Source organism: Bufo gargarizans, chromosome 4, assembly GCF_014858855.1.
Source record: "Bufo gargarizans isolate SCDJY-AF-19 chromosome 4, ASM1485885v1, whole genome shotgun sequence".
In the NCBI taxonomy this organism is placed as follows: Eukaryota; Metazoa; Chordata; class Amphibia; order Anura; family Bufonidae; genus Bufo; species Bufo gargarizans.
This window is the reverse complement of record NC_058083.1, coordinates 364,385,447-364,397,626: the sequence shown is the minus strand read 5'-3', so window position 1 is coordinate 364,397,626 and position 12,180 is coordinate 364,385,447. Positions and strand designations below refer to the sequence as shown.

At 45.7% G+C, this 12,180-nt stretch overlaps 1 protein-coding gene across 1 annotated transcript in view; it reads right to left on the bottom strand.

Annotated features, from left to right (window-relative positions):
- The window catches only part of C4H1orf131 (chromosome 4 C1orf131 homolog), a 90,969-nt gene that overhangs the window by 18,073 nt on the left and 60,716 nt on the right, over positions 1-12,180 (bottom strand). The gene's annotated exons all lie outside the window — the stretch shown is intronic.

The window sequence follows — 12,180 nt, the reverse complement described above, 5'->3', positions numbered from 1 at the left end:
CTTGTATTTCTGATTCCAGTTGGATATAATTCACAATAAGCACCACCATCCTATCTACAGACTGAAGGGTGACAAGACTGGTGTCCTGACAAGAGGAAGGTGCTCCAGGGTTACTACCTGTTTCCTGCTGTGTTGCTTCCTAAACCTACACAAAAGGGCATCAGCTAACAACCGCTGATCCCCATATACAGTAGTCTATGATCAGTGATAGATCTCATGGAAACTTTTCCATAGGTCCCTTTCACATGACAGTATTTGTCAGTATTTTGTATCAGTAAGCCAAAACTAGAAGGGCTGCTAATCTTTCCATTAGGGCTGCACGATATAGGAATTTTGTGCGATTGCGATTAGGGCCCTAAAAATTGCGATAACGATATTTTAAGGGAATTGTGCTAGAGGTCTATTTGCTATGGGGTTGGATCTGTGGCGGACGCCCTGTTATGGGGTGGATCTGTGGCGGACGCCCTGTTATGGGGTGGATCTGTGGAGGACGCCCTGTTATGGGGTGGATCTGTGGAGGACGCCCTGTTATGGGGTGGATCTGTGGAGGACGCCCTGTTATGGGGTGGATCTGTGGAGGACGCCCTGTTATGGGGTGGATCTGTGGAGGACGCCCTGTTATGGGGTGGATCTGTGGAGGACGCCCTGTTATGGGGTGGATCTGTGGAGGACGCCCTGTTATGGGGTGGATCTGTGGAGGACGCCCTGTTATGGGGTGGATCTGTGGAGGACGCCCTGTTATGGGGTGGATCTGTGGAGGACGCCCTGTTATGGGGTGGATCTGTGGAGGACGCCCTGTTATGGGGTGGATCTGTGGAGGACGCCCTGTTATGGGGTGGATCTGTGGAGGACGCCCTGTTATGGGGTGGATCTGTGGAGGACGCCCTGTTATGGGGTGGATCTGTGGAGGACGCCCTGTTATGGGGTGGATCTGTGGAGGACGCCCTGTTATGGGGTGGATCTGTGGAGGACGCCCTGTTATGGGGTGGATCTGTGGAGGACGCCCTGTTATGGGGTGGATCTGTGGAGGACGCCCTGTTATGGGGTGCATCTGTGGAGGGCGCGCTGTTATGGGGTGCATCTGTGGAGGGCGCGCTGTTATGGGGTGCATCTGTGGAGGGCGCGCTGTTATGGGGTGCATCTGTGGAGGGCGCGCTGTTATGGGGTGCATCTGTGGAGGGCGCGCTGTTATGGGGTGCATCTGTGGAGGGCGCGCTGTTATGGGGTGCATCTGTGGAGGGCGCGCTGTTATGGGGTGCATCTGTGGAGGGCGCGCTGTTATGGGGTGCATCTGTGGAGGGCGCGCTGTTATGGGGTGCATCTGTGGAGGGCGCGCTGTTATGGGGTGCATCTGTGGAGGGCGCGCTGTTATGGGGTGCATCTGTGGAGGGCGCGCTGTTATGGGGTGCATCTGTGGAGGGCGCGCTGTTATGGGGTGCATCTGTGGAGGGCGCGCTGTTATGGGGTGCATCTGTGGAGGGCGCGCTGTTATGGGGTGCATCTGTGGAGGGCGCGCTGTTATGGGGTGCATCTGTGGAGGGCGCGCTGTTATGGGGTGCATCTGTGGAGGGCGCGCTGTTATGGGGTGCATCTGTGGAGGGCGCGCTGTTATGGGGTGCATCTTATGCTGGTCCCCCTCATGGCCCCTATGTGTCCTAAACTGCGCACATAACTGGATTTGTGTGTAAAGTATTTTACTAGTGTGTAAAACAATCTCTCTCCTATTGATAACAGGTCCAGCCTCTGTACTCACTGGCACTATGAATGCACTGCAGCGAGCTGGTCGGCCGGCACGTGACTGACGTCACTTAGTAACGCTCCTCCCACTTCAGGAGCAGGAGCGTTACTCAGTGACGTGCCGGACGGCCAGCTCGCTGCAGTGCATTCATCGTGACAGTGAGTACAGAGGCTGGACCTGTTATCAATAGGAGAGAGATTATTTCACACACTCAGGGCTCCAGATGGCGACCAAAATGGTCGCCAATGCGACTTAGAATTTACAAATAGCGACAGGACTTTTTAGTTTTGTCGCCATTTGAGACTAGACCCGCGCCGCCGCAGCTCTGCAGTTGAATACAGCGGCGGGGTACAGGAGCTGATAGTTTTCTGCCCCGCCTGTCACGGCTGAGGATGGGGAAAACCCTCAGCCGTGCGATGCCCGGTGATGTTGTGGCTGCTCGGCCAGGAGAACAGGATAGCGAGCAGGTCACCTCCTCAAGCATCCCTAACCTGACCCTAACTCCTACCTGCATGGGCCAACCTCTAAGGTAGGAGGACCCATGCGCAGGAACCTGGAGCCCTGACTTACCCTCCGCAGATCCCTGAGCTAGGAGCTGGGTAAGACGACCTACTCCTCCTAGTTACGGAGGAGCAGGAGTCTCCATGGCCAAGCTGCTGGGACAAGGGGAACACAAACAGCTTTACGGGTATGGCAAGCGAACTAATAGTTCCACCAACCTGCCACAGCCTTGCTGACTGGATCCCTGCGCAAACAGGAATCCAGAACCGTAAACTGCACAAAAACACATAAGAAGATCCCAACAGAACATAACATACAACATCACACACAGCAAGACATAAACATAAGGACAATATCTTTATGACCACAGGGGTGGCTCTCACTGGCAAGTAATATGCACAGGAGGCTGCTCCAGCCAAGAATGACTGAAGCAACCTACTGAGCCATGCCAAACACCAAGGCTATATAGGCCAAGAAGCCACACCCCACAGTCGGACACACCCAGTGACATCACACACACACACACTGGGAAGGGAATTAACCCTTCCAGCACCACAGAAGGGAAACACACATAAAGTGGAAGTGATCAAACCAAGATCACACTGTGGCTGTTGCCGCAGGCAACGACATGGGTGGCAGCCGTCCTGGGAGACAGCCCGAAGGCCGGGACACTGCCACCACATGTACAACATTCCAAACGTTGCCACGGGCAGCCAGAGAAAGGAAGATGTCAAAGTGCACACCAGACAACACAAAGTGCACACCAGACACACAAACGTGCATACACACACGCACACAACTCCCAGGGAACCGCACACATAGCTGTTGTCCGCGGCAACCGCGCTTGAGGCAAACAACATCATGCCTCAAGCTGCGGTTGAAACAACTACCCAAACCGCGGGCAACTGTATCCGGCTCCCAAGGAGTCACGGCCATAACCGTGGCCGTGACACCGCTGTGGATGTTCTTCTCAGCAGCGTAGTGGATGAGTCTCCCTCTCCCCTGTGCTGCTGCCGCCACCAATAAGAAGAGACGGGAGGCGGAGGGGAGGGGCTGTGGCAACTGCGCCACCAATGAAGAAAACTGACCTGTAATACAAATACAGGAGGCGGGTGCCGGAATCAAACAGCCGGCACCCGCCCTCTGTGACAGGGAGCTCCGATCAGCTGCAATTGAGTTAACCCTTCAGGTGCGGTACCTGAGGGGTTAACTGCCGCTGATCGCAGCTCCCTGTCACAAAGGTCGGGTGCCGGCTATTTGATTCTGGCACCCGCCTCCTGTATTTGTATAAGAAACATTGGTGGCACTATGTTATAAGGGAAAATAATACAGTGAATAGACTTTCATCCTAGCAACCATGCGTGAAAATCGCACCGCATCCGCACTTGCTTGCGATTTTCACGCAGCCCCATTAACTTCTATGGAGCCTGTGTTGTGTGAAAAATGCACAACATAGAGCATGCTGCGATTTTCACGCAACACACAAGTGATGTGTGAAAATCACTGCTCATGTGCACAGCCCCATAGAAGTGAATGGGTCCGGATTTAGTGTGTATTCCGGTATTTTGAATGCCAGATCTGGCACTAATACATTCCTATGGGGAAAAATGCTGGATCCGGCATTCAGGCAAATCTTTTTTTCGCCGGAGAAAAAACCGTAGCATGCTGCGATATTATCTCCGCCCTGAACAGTCAAAATGAAATGACTGAACTGAAGACATCCTGAACGGATTGCTCTCCATTCAGAATGCATGGGGATATGCCTGATCTGTTCTTTTCTGGTATAGAGCCCCTAGGACGGAACGCTATGCCGGAAAAGAAAAACGCTAGTGTGAAAGTACCCTAAAATATTACGTTTAAATCCCCCCTTTCCCAATTTTACATATAAAATATATAAACAATAAATAAATAAACATATTACATAGCGCTGTCCAAACTATTAAATTATAAAAAAATCTCCTATGCGGTGAGCATTCGCCATTTTTTAGTCACCTTGTCACCCCAAAAAAATAGGATAAGACTGTTCTATTATGGGCCGAATGTTTCATAAAATGCAAAATGCATGCGTCTTTTTTCTGTGTTTTTTTGTTTAGTTTTTTTGCGCGGTATTGAGTATCGCAATACTTTTTTATGGTGACGAAAGCAAATCAAAATTTTGGTATCAAAACAACCCTACGCCAATCTGATCGGTGTAGCGTTGTCACGATACCAAAATTTTGATTTGTTTCGATTTGGCGACTAAAAATTGGATTTGGCGACTACATTTTTCAGTTCAGGAGCCAATGGCTACTAGGTATATTTTTTTTTGTCTGGAGCACTGACACTAGTAAAATACTTTAAACACAAAGCCAGTTATGTGCGCAGGGCCCCTTCATATATAGTCGCGGCATTTTCGGGTCGGCCAAATCGCGATTCGATTAATTTTGCGATATATAGTGCAGCCCTACTTTCCATTATACTTCATTAGTCGGTAAGTTCCATGTTTTGGCTTACAAATACTGCGATGTGAGACAGGCCTTCCAAAAATAGTACACACAGTTAAGTCCATATATATTTGGACAGAGACATTGTTCTAATTTTTGCTCTGTACATTACCACAATGGATTTTGAACAAAACAATTCAGATTAAGTTGAAGTTCAGACTTTCATTCAGTGGGTTGAACAAAATGATTCCATAAAAATGTGAGGAACTAAAGCACTTTTTAAACTCAATGCTTTCTTTCATGGGCTCAAAAGTAATTGGATAAATTAAATAATTGTAAATAAAATGTTAATTTAAAATACTTGGTTGAAAACCCTTTGTTGACAATGACTGCCGGAAGTCTTGACCTCATGGACATCACCAGACGCTGTGTTTCCTCCTTTTTAATGCGTTGCCAGGCCTTTACTGCAGCGGTTTTCAGTTGCTATTTGTTTGTGGGCCTTTCTGTCTGAAGTTTAGTCTTTAACAAGTTAAATGCTCTATTGGGGATAAGATGACTGACTTGGCCATTCAAGAGTATTCAACTTCTTTGCTTTAATAAACGCCTGAGTTGCTTTGGCTTTATGTTGTGGGTCATTGTCCATCTGTATTATAAAACGCCAACCAATCAGTTTGGCTGCATTTGAGCACACAGTATGTCTCTGAAAACCCCAGAATTCACCCGGCTGCTTCTGTCCTGTGTCACATCATCAATAAACACTAGGGACCCAGTGCCACTGGCAGCCATGCATGCCCAAGCCATCACACTGCCTCTGCCGTGTTTTACAAATGATGTGGTATGCTTTAGAGATCATGAGCTGTACCATGCCTTCTCCATACTTTTTTCTTTTCATCATTATGTACTGACTCCTGATATATTTATACATAATAATTAGATCTCCCCTCAGTCGTCTTTTTTCCAAAGTGAATAACCCTAATTTTGATAATCTTTCAGGGTACTGCAGTTGCCCCATACCAGTTATTACTTTAGTTGCCCTCCTCTGGACCCTCTCCAGCATTGCTGTGTCTGCCTTGTTCACAGGAGCCCAGAACTGTACACAGTACTCCATGTGTGGTCTGACTAATGATTTGTAAAGTGGTAGGACTATGTTCAAATCACGAGCATCTATGCCCCTTTTGATGCAAGCCATTATCTTATTGGCCTTGGCAGCAGCTGCCTGACACTGGTTTAGGCATGCTTAGTTCGCCGTTTATTAAAATTCCTAGATCCTTTTCTATGTCAGTGTTACCCAGTGTTTTACCATTTAGTATGTACGGTTGACTTGCATTATTCCTTCCCATGAGCATAACTTTACATTTGTCAGTGTTAAACCTCATCTGCCCAAGCCTCCAGTCTATCCAGATCACTCTGTAGTAGTATACTGTCCTCTTCAGTGTTAATTACTTTACACAGTTTAGTGTCATCTGCCAAAATTTATATTTTACTACGCAAGCCTTCTACAAGATCATTAATATATTGAAGAGAATAGGGCCCAATACTGACCCCTGAGGTACCCCACTAGTGACAGTGACCCAATCTGAGTGTGTACCACTAATAACCACCCTCTGTTTTCTATCCCTCAGCCAGTTACTTACCCACATACAGACGTTTTCTCCCAGTTCCAGCATTCTCATTTTATATAGTAACATTTTATGTGGTACAGTGTCAAATGCTTTGGAGAAGTCCAGATATACGACATCCATTGATTTGCCGCTATCAAGTCTAGAACTTACCTCCTCATAGAAACTGATTAAATTCATTTGGCATGACCGATCCCTCACAAAACCATGCCGATATGGTGTTATTTGCTTATTTCCGTTGAGATGCTCTAACATAGCATCTGTCAGAAAACCTTCAAACTTTTTACCCACAACAGATGTTAAACTTACCGGCCTATAGTTTCCAGGCTCTATTTTTGGACCCTTTTTGAATATTGCCACCACATTTGCTATGCGTGAATCCTGTGGGACATTCCCTGTCAGTATAGAGTCTGCAAATATCAGAAATATGGGTCTGGCTATGACATTACTTGATTCTCTTAGGATATGGGGGTGTATGCCATCCGGTCCTGGCAATTTGTCTATTTTAATCTTTTTAAGTCGCTGTTGTACTTCTTCCTGGGTCAGACAGGACACTTTTAAGGGGGAATTTATTTTTACATTCAGCATTTCATCTGACAGCTTATTTTTCTCAGTGAATAGGAAGAAATAGGAGAAAAAAATATTTAACAGCTCTTTAGCAATTAATCTATCGGTCTCTAGTTTGGCCGCTTTTATTTGTTTTTTACATGTTCTATTTTTTTCCTTATAGTTTTTCAGTGCTTCCGTGCTACCCTCCTGTTTTAGTGTCTTATATGCTTTCTTTTTGTCATTTATTGCTTCTGTTTATCCACACTGGTTTCTTTTTGTTCCTTAACCTTTTATTCCCATTCCCATACGGTACCTCTCACAATGAGATTTTAGGATGCTTTTAAAAGATATCCCATTTTGTGGCTGTATTTTTATTTTTGAGGACTTTGTCCCAGTTAGTTAGGCCTATGGCCTCTCTTAGTTGGCTAAATTTAGGTTTTTTGAAGTTTGGTATTTTTGTTCCTCCCTATAGAAACGCTCTTTTGAATGATAATTGGAAGGTTATTACTTTATGGTCACCATTTCCCAGGTGTCCCACAACCTGCATGTCTGTTGTTCTGTCAGGCCTATTGGTTAATACTATTGCAATATGGTTGAAGAAATCCAGCTCCACTTCGGTAAAGGAAAAATTTATTTCGCTTGCAGTAAAATCACATCCAGTTACAGTTACAAAGTCGTTGTCTACATGTTTCGGGCTACTGAAGACAATTTGCGCCCTTAATCATGACACAATACAACATTAAAAAGTGGCAGTATTTATAGAGGGACTACACCTGTTTTCACTGATTGTGGTCACATGACTGCAGGCAGCCTCTAAAACATGCCACACCTATGAACAAGACTTCTCATGAGGGGGGGGGGGGAGAAACACAAAATGAACAGAAAAAGCCTATACAAAAATGTGCATATGCGCAAAGTGCGCATAAAGTGACTTCAGACCTGAACTGGACCCTAAAAATTTCAGAATGGCATGGATAAGTCAAAGCGTTTTAAAGTTATCAGCACTTAAAGTGACACTGGTCAGATTTGCAAACAATGGCCTGGTCCTTAAGGTGAAATAGGGCTGAGTCCTTAACCACTTCAACCCCGCTAGCTAAAACCAGGCCACTTTTTACACTTCTCCACTACACTACTTTCACCGTTTATCACTCGGTCATGCAACTTACCACCCAAATGAATTTTACTACCTTTTCTTCTCACTAATAGAGCTTTCATTTGGTGGTATTTTATTGCTGCTGACATTTTTACTTTTTTTGTTATTAATCAAAATGTAACGATTTTTTTGCCAAAAAATGACATTTATCACTTTCAGCTGTAAGATTTTGCAAAAAAAAAAAAACGACATCCATTTATAAATTTTTCGCCAAATTTATTGTTCTACATGTCTTTGAAAAAAAAAAAATGTTTGGGCAAAAAAAAAAAAATGGTTTGGGTAAAAGTTATAGCGTTTACACACTATGGTACAAAAATGTGAATTTCCGCTTTTTGAAACCGCTCTGACTTTCTGAGCACCTGTCATGTTTCCTGAGGTTCTACAATGCCCAAACAGTAGAAAAACCCCACAAATTACCCCATTTCAGAAAGTAGACACCCTAAGGTATTCGCTGATGGGCATAGTGAGTTCATAGAACTTTTTATTTTTTGTCACAAGTTAGCGGAAAATGATGAATTTTTTTATTTATTTTTTCCTTACAGAGTCTCATATTCCACTAACTTGCGACAAAAAATAAAAAATTCTAGGAACTCGCCATGCCCCTCACAGAATACCTTGGGGTGTCTTCTTTCCAAAATGGGGTCACTTGTGGCGTAGCTATACTGCCCTGGCAATTTAGGGGGCCCATATGTGTGAGAAGTAGTTTGCAATCAAAATCTGTAAAAAATGACCGGTGAAATCCGAAAGGTGCACTTTGGAATGTGGGTCCCTTTGCCCACCTAGGCTGCAAAAAAGTGTCACACATCTGGTATCGCCGTACTCAGGAGAAGTTGGGGAATGTCATTTTTTTTTTTTAAATCAAATCGTTTTTATTAAACCCCTAAAGACAGTAGGTTACAAATCAGTACAGTGTATTTTCTTACTCCATCCACATTACAGAATCAGTGTACATCAGTATCATATCAGTACCAACACACTTACAAAACTAGTATCTGCATGAACTATATACTCCTAAGAACACAATAGACACCAGGAATTTATATATGTCCAAACCCTCCCAGAACCCCTCCCCCCCCCCCCCCCCCCCTGTAAACTAGTCTTGTATCTGTCTGAGCCTATATGACCACATGGGTATGAGATAACCAACCACTCCACAGTTTATCAAACTTCTGAGGACACCCTCTTTTCACAAACACCCCTTTCTCTAATATCAACATATCATGCACCTTCCTCTCAAACTCCTCCAATGTAGGCGGACTCCCCTGGATCCATCTCATAGCCACCAGCTTCCTGGCCACATACAACAACCTTCCCACTGCCACCTTGACAGAGTCATTCCCTCCAATCTCAGATACATAACCCAATACGCACACCTTAGGGTCATTTTGAATTCCCAACGTCATTTTACCATTAATCATATTCCTTACAGCATCCCAATATTTCCCAATCACCGGACAAGACCACAACATATGCAGCAAATCCGCACCATCTTCCATACATTTCGGACATCTGTCATCAGATCTTACTCCCACTTTTTTTAGGAATACCGGTGTTTTGTATACTCTATGTATGATAAATAGTTGGGACAATTTACCCTGTTCACTCAAGGACACCCTGGGGACACCTTCCAGAATATCCTCCCACTCATCCTTAGACATATCACCCAAGTCAGCCTCCCATTTCTTCATTCTTGAGAGCGGAAACCCCTCTAAGAATTTACCAAGTAAAAGAGCGTATACCTGCGATATCAGCCCTCTCTTCCCCCCCCCCTGTCCGAAGGACAAGCTTGTGAATTACCTCCATTTGGGCTATCACACATCCTTTCCGCAACGTAACCTCAAGAGCATGCCTCACCTGAAGATATTTATAAAACCATCCCTTAGGGATACTAAATTCCTGCTGCAGGGTCTGAAACGACTTACATAACTTGCCCTCAATCAATTGGCCAATTCTCATCACTCCCTGAGTTTCCCAACTTCCAAGTCCAGACATGTTAAAGAATTCAGGCAATAGGTGATTATTTCTAATAGGAGAGAGCTCACTGATTCCACCTACCCCTCTCAGTTGCTTCACCCTCGCCCAAATCTTTTTCATGAGGTCGATAAGAGGAAGTTTTCCCCTCTCAGCATGCATACCTGACCCTTCCAGAATACCCATGAGGTCCCGACTACCCAACCAATGCTGCAAAATCTGTCCCGTCATATCCGGCACCTGGAAACTAATCCATCCCTTGAAATGCTGACACTGGGAAGCCAAAAAGTAAATCAATGCATTAGGAACAGCCAGGCCTCCTTCAGACTTAGCGTACTGCAATGTTTCCAATTTAATCCTAGCCTGACCGTACTTCCAAATAAGATCCCTAAATATAGAGTGAATTTTCTTAAATCTATCTAGGGGGATCCATACGGGAGCATTATTCAATACGTAGAGCAGCTGAGGCATCATAACCATTTTTAACAGGTTCACTCTACCTACCACAGAGAGAAAGAGCCTACACCATGACCTCACCTTAAGCCTGAAAGTAGCCAGCAACGGGGACAGATTGAGGACCTCAAAATCCGTTATTCTAGGTGTTATAAACAGTCCCAAGTATTTAAATTTATCCACCCAAGGAACCAAACTATCTGCTTGTCTTCCTGTCAGGGCCTGCCCATCAATTGGCATCAAGGAGGATTTTTGCCAATTTATCCGCAGACCAGAAAAGCCACCAAATCTATCAATCAATGCCATGGCCGCATCCAGGGACGCCCCAGTATCACCCATAAAAAGCAGAGTGTCGTCTGCGTACATAGCCACTTTGTTGTGTAGCCCACCATATTTAAATCCCTGTATATTCGTTGATAAACGAATGTGTGCCGCAAGTGGCTCTATTGCAAGAGCAAATAATAAGGGCGACAAAGGGCATCCCTGTCTGGTGCCCCTGGTCAGGGCAAAACGGTCCGACAACCCTCCATTGGCTCTGATTCTCGCCTTGGGACTAGAATACAGGACCTTAACCCACCGAATGAACCGCTCTCCAAAGCCCATGATTCTCAAGACCCCCCACAGGTAACTCCACTCCACACTATCAAACGCCTTGGCGGCGTCGAGAGCAAGCAAAGCCCTATCTCCACTATTATCTGCCGGAATACTCAAACTAGTATATAACCTACGGAGATTAATAGCTGTCGATTTCCCAGGCATAAACCCCGTCTGGTCCGGATGCACAATAGTCAGGATCACCTTGGACAACCTGTTCGCCAACACCTTCGCCAGGAGCTTAACATCAGCCGTAAGAAGCGAGATCGGTCTGTAGGAATCCGGAACTTTAGGATCCTTCCCAGGTTTAGGTATAACCACAATTATAGCTTCCTGCATCGAATGTGGTAGCGAACCTGCCTCCAATGAGTGCTCAAGCACCTTAAGTAATTCAGGAAGTAGTATCCCCTGCAACTTTTTATACACCTCTACTGGGAGTCCATCAGCTCCAGGCGCCTTACCGTTCGCCATATCCCCAAGCGCGGCTTCCAGTTCCTCAAGTGTAATTGGCTCCTCCAGCCTTTCTCTATCCTCCTCTGACAGCGCCGCTAACTGTGCCTCCCCTAGAAAATCAGTCAGTGTCTCTTCAGAGCCAAAACCAGTGGAAGTATACAGAGATACATAAAAACTTTTCAGAATATCTAATATTCCTTCTGTGTCCTGCCTACTATTCCCAAAGTTATCTTTCAATTCCTGAATACATGAGGAGCCTCTCTGGGCCTGGGAAACCACCGACAACAGATGTCCCACCCTCTCACCCTCTTCAAAGGACCTCTGACGATAAAAACTCCTCTTTCTCTCTGCGGCCTGCACTAAATGACACCTCAGCTGCTCCTGGGCTACCGCCAGCGCCTCACTGTTAATCAGGGTGGGGGATCTACTAAACACTCTCTCAGCCTCCACCACCAGGACATGCGCCTTAACATCCGCCTCCCTAGACCTAGATTTGTGCTTGCTAATTTCCTTCATCAAGACTCCCCTCAGGAAAGCTTTCATGGCGTCCCAGACCCCGGGTACCGAAGCCGTCCCTGTGTTAATAGCAAAAAATTCTTTAATCTCCAGAGAGATCCCAGACAAATCGCCCAACACATTCAGCCAATGTGAATTACATTTCCACAGCCTAGGTCCCTGTCTGAGCACCCCCAGGCACAAGTCAATCTGCACCAGAGAGTGGTCAGA